General features: G+C 40.6%; 1 protein-coding gene across 2 annotated transcripts in view; it reads right to left on the bottom strand.

The window, feature by feature from the left end:
- Positions 1–5,055, bottom strand: part of FAR2 (fatty acyl-CoA reductase 2) — a 154,078-nt gene that overhangs the window by 69,536 nt on the left and 79,487 nt on the right. The gene's annotated exons all lie outside the window — the stretch shown is intronic.

Below are 5,055 nucleotides of genomic sequence, written 5' to 3'. Positions count from 1 at the left end.
CGACTGAACTAGGGCAATTACTGAATGTGAACTTCTACAGAACTTTAAAAGCATTGAAAAATAACATGCTAGCTCCAGAATGCATACCTGTAGCATGTGTAGAGTACCAGGTAAACTTGCTAGTATACTGATGTTCACAGGGCAAGGGCAGTTGGTGAATGATAATATGACTTTAAGGAAAAGTTTTTATTTTAGTTAGTCCCTTTGCCTGTTATTTTAAGCTACCTAGCTCTAATGGAGTATAGGTGCCAAGCGTAAGGTCTCAAACTCACACAGACTTTCCTCTCCAGTGCCCAGAAATCCCGAAAATCTGTGTGAATCCTTCTGTGTCACACCAAAAGTTGTGCACTGAAAGGAAGGCACAAAGATCTCCAGAGGCAAGTCCACGCTGAGCAGTCACACTCAGCACTCCAAGAAGAGATGCTACCCCTGCATTTGCTGTTGTTTCTCTGGCACTGAGTGTATTGACTGAAGTGATTTCTCTGTAGACTCTGGGAAGGAAGAGGAGTTTCGTGGCGGCGGCCACCCCAGGGTATTCCGCTACACTCAGCAGCCATTCTCTCAAGAACCAACCCCCCCCCCCACCCCCCATACACACTCCGGCAGCTGAGGTACCTTCTCAGGAATGAAAGGCAGGAAGAACAGAGCCCAGAGCCCCTAAGCCACACCCGTCCCACTGCTGGGACACACAGCAAGCAAAAGGAGACTATTTGCTTTTTACTTCAAATGCTGGCACAGGAAGGAAAGAAAGGATTTTACATTTTACATGTATTTTTTGAAAGGTAACTCAGAACATAAACATCAAAGGAAATGTTGTGAATGTTATCAGGTTGCAGTGAAGTCTGCAAAAACACCTCAGCGTGTGGGACCAAAAACAATAAAGGGATGGACCTGGAGACTCAAGAGGAGAGAGGAGAGCAGTCGTGTATTTTTTTCTCCCTGAAGAGAAGGACAGGAAACAGAGTAGTGTATATACACAAATAAAAGGCACCATTTGCAGATTGTCTACAATTTTAAGAAATTTCCTTCATATTCTTGAGAAAGTATTTTTAGATTTCCATCAAATATAAAGTAAAAAGTCACAGTAATATTAAAGGAAGAAAAAAAGAGAAGTGGAGAGATGCATTTTTTTACATGCATATGTGAACGTCACGCATTATCCCTGTGCACACATGCACACTTATAGATGTAATATATACATAACTTGGTCTTTCTTTAGTACAAATTCAAAATGGCATTTGCAAAACTAGCCTGTAAATATTCAATGAAATTCCTAGCACATTAGAGAAAGCATGCCTTTTGTCTGTGAATAATGACACAATTCAGTTATCCTTTCCAACTATATAGGCTCTTCCTTACTCTTCTCATCAAAAACAAACAAAAACAAAAAACAAAAAAACCCCGCCATATCTGGAATTGGTGTTGGCCTAGATGTTCTTAGAAGCATTAAAAATTTTTTTAATGTTTTATTTATTTCTGAGAGAGAGACACAGTGTGAGCAGGGGAGGGGCAGAGAGAGAGGGAGACACGGAATCCGAAGCAGCTCCGGGCTCTGAGCTGTCAGCACAGACCCTGACGCGGGGCTCGAACCCATGAACCATGAGATCATGACCTGAGCCAAAGTCGGACGCTTAACCGACTGAGCTACCCAGGCGCCCCCATAGAAGCATTTTTAACACATACAGTCTCTTCTTAACAAAAGCTTACAGAGAGAAAAAAAATAATGCTAATAAAATGTAAAGTGATAATATTGTGCATAGAGAATTATAATTCAGAGGAAAGAGAAAGGCAGGAAACTTCCCAGGGAGTTCTTTTTTTTTTTTTCTTCAGGAAAGGAAAGTATGGGCATGTTTAGTCATGGGAACCATCACCTCTCAACAACTTTACCAGAGAGAGGGGTGCGGGGAGATAGGTAAGAAGAAGGAAGAGGAGGGGGCGCCTGGGCGGCTTAGTCGGTTGAGCATCCGACTTTCGCTTAGGTCATGATCTCGCGGTTTGTGGGTTCGAGCCCCGCGTCAAGCCCCGCTTCGGGCTCTGTGCTGACTGCCAGCTCAGAGCCTGGAGCCTGTTTCAGTCTGTGACTCCCTCTCTCTCTGACCCTCCCCTGTTCACGCTGTCTCTCTCTCTCTCCTAGAAATAAATAAAAATATTAAAAAAAAAAATCAGAAAAAGCTAACTGCCCCCTTTCACAGAATGTTGGAATGGTGGAATGTTGACTAGATAATCTAGTCAATTAACATCTGTCTTCTTGATACCAAAGGCAAGTCTCTGATAGCTCTTAGGAAATGGAAAATGACTTTTTCCCCTTTCTAAGGCTGATTTTATAGCCATTCCTTTGACTGTGTGGCTACTTCATTTACTTCTTTTTTTTTTAAATTTATTTCTAGGAGAGAGAGAGAGAGACAGCGTGAGCAGGGGAGGGTCAGAGAGAGAGGGAGACACAGATTCTGAAACAGGCTCCAGGCTCTGAGCTGGCAGTCAGCGCAGAGCCCGACGCGGGGCTCGAACCCACGAACCGCGAGATCATGACCTAAGGGAAAGTCGGACGCTTAACGACTAACCCACCCAGGCGCCCCTACTTCATTTACTTCTAATAAATTTCTTGTTTGTTTATATTGCTATGGTAGGCAGAATTCTAAGATAACCTCCCCCTCCCCCCTCGACCACTCTCTATAGAATTCCTGCCTCTTGAGAATGGGCAGGACTTGTAATTTGTTTCTGACCAACAGAATACAGCAAAGGTGATAGGCTTTCACTCTCATAATTGTGTTCCCTTAAAGGGCAGAAGTGAATGGATTTTATAGATGTAAGTAAAGTCCCTAATCAACTGAAATGGGAGATTATCCTTGGTGGACCTGATCCCTTTATATGAATGACTGTCTTCATAAGAATCAGTTTCTTCTCGGGGCGCCTGGGTGGCTTAGTCGGTTAAGCGTCCGACTTTCGCTTGGGTCATGATCTCGCGGTTCGTGGGTTCGAGCCCCGCGTCGGGCTCTGTGCTGACTGCCTGCTCAGAGCCTGGAGCCTGTTTCAGTCTGTGACTCCCTCTCTCTCTGACCCTCCCCTGCTCACGCTGTCTCTCTCTCTCTCCTAGAAATAAAAAACAAAACAAAACAAAAAAAACATTAATAAAAAAAAAAGAATCAGTTTCTTCTCCTGGCTTAGAAGAAACAAACTTCCTTGAATACGAAAACTGCATGGAAACTGTGATATAATAATTACATTGTTGTTTTAAGCTGGTAAATGGTGGGTAACTCGTTACACGATGGATCCAGGTACCCTGGCTTGTTTCTGTTGCTTACAACCAAAGAACTCTGACTGATAGAATGCTGGATCTCTTTGAAAATTCCTTGGCTGAAATCTGTGAAGCATATTTTAATCAATAAGTAAGAAAACTGTTTATATTTCTCTTGGGATTAAATGTCACAAAACATGTCTTCTGTGTACCTGCAGTTTAGCCTGAGTAAAACTCCCTCTCTCACTATGATCCGCTATAACCTAGATTTATCAAACTTTTTGTCTCAAGATCTCTTTATACTCTTAAACATTACTGAGTACCCAAAGAGCTTGCATATGGTTATATCCAGTGACATTTAGCCTATTTGAACATAAAACTGAGACATTTAAAAAATATTTACTGATCATTTAAAATGGTAAACCTATTAAATGTTAACAGAAGTAACAGATTTTTTTTTGGAAAAGTATATTTTCTATAATGAAAAAAACTACATTGAGAGGATTGGCACTGTTTTTCATTTTTGCAAACCTCTTTAATATATGCCTTGGCAACTAGATTTTCATATCTGTTTCTGTATCCAATCTGTTGCTATTGTTTTGGTTGAATATATGAAGAAAATCTGGCCTCATGCAATATATAGTTGGAAGAGGGAGGAGTACTTTGAAATCCTTTCCAAATAATTGTGGATATTTTTTATATAATACCAAAAACTTGGAAAATTGCAGTCTCTTAAAGTTTAGTAAAATGTGGAATCTACAACCATATGAATTTTTCATGTTCTGTTACTCTAAGATCCATTGGTCTTTCTCATTATTTAGATGGATGTTTTAGTTATATGCATAATTTTATTACGTCATGCATTGGTCATTTGGAAAAGAATGATTTACTGAGTTATGCAGATCTTCTAGATGTTGACAAATTTCATTATATGATATAAAAATATCATAGGTGTTAACATGATCACCAATCTCATCAGAAAAGTCTTCAAGTACTGGGAAGCTGTCAAGCTCTCAGTGATTGACACAAGTCTTTCATGACTCTAACCTTTATTTGAAAGCTCAAAGTCTGTCTTTGGCAAAAATACTCAGTTGTTTACCTAAGGGACAGGGTCACTTAGTTTATTTTGAGGAAATGTGTGCCAAATACCCAGATCTGAATAACCAGAGTTTGCCTAGGAGTCATTCTTGCAGATAAAATGGTATTTTATGAAAAAAATCAACTAGTTCAGTTCACAACCCAATCACACAGGTGCTCTTCTTTGGTATGCAGAAGTTCTTTATATGTACTATTTAAAAAAAAATTTTTTTTTTTTTTGAGAGAGAGAGAGAGACAGCATGAGCAGGGGAGGATCAGAGAGAGAGAGAGGGGGAATCACAGAATCCAAAGACAGGCTCCAGGCTCTGAGCTGTCAGCACAGAGCCCAACACGGGGCTTGAACCCATGAACCATGAGATCATGACCTGAGCCGAAGTCAAATGCTCAACTGACTGAGCCACCCAGGCGCCCCTATACTTTTCATTTCGTCACACAAAATAGTAAAGACATGTAAGCAAGGGTTGAAATAGTTATTTTAATGTTCTTCAAGGACATTCTTAAATGAAACTGGTCATTTTTTTAAGCTTGGAGGGGCTGATGATCACAAACACAATGACTATGAGGACAGGCTGGGGGCACTGCCATGATCTGCACTGTTTTACCTCACATCACTTTTGCACCATTGGCACAAATGTCAACACAACAAAAAGGACAGCTAACATCTTACCATTTTTATAAAACTACAGAGACCTGCAGACCACACTTTGAGAACTAATTATCTA

The sequence above is a fragment of the Hyaena hyaena genome, unplaced genomic scaffold (assembly GCF_003009895.1).
Source record: "Hyaena hyaena isolate Hyena2069 unplaced genomic scaffold, ASM300989v1 scaffold_520, whole genome shotgun sequence".
NCBI classification, from domain to species: domain Eukaryota; kingdom Metazoa; phylum Chordata; class Mammalia; order Carnivora; family Hyaenidae; genus Hyaena; species Hyaena hyaena.
Note: the sequence above shows the minus strand (reverse complement) of the source record. Positions and strands in the feature narration are given on the sequence as shown.